Source organism: Hoplias malabaricus, chromosome 10 (assembly GCF_029633855.1).
Source record: "Hoplias malabaricus isolate fHopMal1 chromosome 10, fHopMal1.hap1, whole genome shotgun sequence".
Taxonomy (NCBI): Eukaryota; Metazoa; Chordata; class Actinopteri; order Characiformes; family Erythrinidae; genus Hoplias; species Hoplias malabaricus.
In genome coordinates, this window is record NC_089809.1 from 24172126 (window position 1) to 24173822 (window position 1697).

Here is a 1697-nt window from a genome sequence, read left to right on the forward strand (position 1 = left end):
TAAAATAGAAATGGAGTCCGTTAATTTCTTTTTTTATTAGAAAAAATTAGGTGTGTGTGTGTGTGTGTGGTTGCTGTTGTGGGGGTTGCAGTGAGGCAAATGAGTAATGTATGTTACTTGTAATAATTCCACTGTTAATATTGTTACTTTATTTTTTTTTGTCCAATAACAAGTTGCAGTTTTGTGTGAACTACATTGTTTGAAATAAATTCCAGTGAAGCCTGGAATCAAATGAATTTGTATGTGTTGGAGTGATGAAGTTGAAAACATTTTTAACTTTAAACTTAAAAATGGGGGCACAGCCAGAAAAAATGGGAACACAGCCAGAAAAATGGGAACACTAACTGATCAGTTCTGCTATGCTAGTAAACATTTGGCTTGCATCATGGTGTGTGATAGGGACAGGAGATAAAAGGTAATTTTTTGTCCAACAGAGGGAGACAAACCACAAACTACAAACCATTCTTGATGCTCGACTTCTATTGAAATTTAAATCTGAGCTCAAGTTAAATTGTCATTGGCTTAGTTTATGTGGTAATGTGATTAAATAATTAATATAATAATATCAGACATTTCGGTTCTTTTTTATTAAGTAGATGGTTTGGGATGACACACACACATATATATGACACACAACATGGCATGATCAACATCCCGAAATGTATTTATTTTTTTCCCCCAGGATGTTGATCACGCCAGTCAGACTGACTGCACCCCTAATTTCTCTCTACATATATTCTCTTTAGCAGCCTTTTGTAGATCCATTTCCTGCAGTTTTTCTGGAATGATTTTACCCTCAAATCAATTTAGTTAATTTATTTGATTAATCCCTAAATACGGAGTAGTCCAAAACATCCCTAACTTTTAACGTATGTTAACAAAATTTCAAGAAACATTAATCATCATCATTTTCTTCTCCGCTTCTCCATTTTAGGGTCGCGGTAGAAACATTAATTCATTCATTTATTCATTGTCTGTAACCGCTAATTCAATTCAGGATTGTGGTGGGTCTGGAGCCTATCTGGAATCACTGGGCGCATGGCAGGAACACACCCTGGAGGAGGCGCCAGTCCTTTGCAAGGCGGCATACACACACACACACACACACTTACTCACACTTAAGAACACACTTGAGTCGGCAATCCATCTACCAACGTGTGTTTTTGGACCGTGGGAGGAACCTGGACCTGTGTGACAACAACACTACCTTTTGCGCCACCGTGAAGAAATAGAGTATTTCTATTGGTTCAATTATCATGGAATTTGGAAGTAGTTTAAATTAAAGAAATAGGATGTTTTTTAAACATTGCCCACTTACAGTGCATTGTAATTATTAAATATACCTCCCTTGTTGGTCCAACTTTTAGATGTACAGTTAGAGACAATCTGTTGCCACACAGCTTGTGTTAACCATCCTGTAGTTCTCCATCAGCGGTCACAGGACCTCTGCTGGATGTTTTTGGTTGGTGGACCATTCTCAGTCCCGCAGTAACACCGAGGACTGACACGGCGTATAATCAGAACTTAATACAGAGTGTACATTTACAGTTTTAATTCAACAGAAAGTGTACATGTAAAGTTACTTTTTGGACAATGATAAATGTGCCTGTTTATGGACAAAAAAACGCACGCACTAGAACACAATACGATGCTATATTGTTCTGTAATGTTGAACAGAGCATCTCCTGCATTGGGAA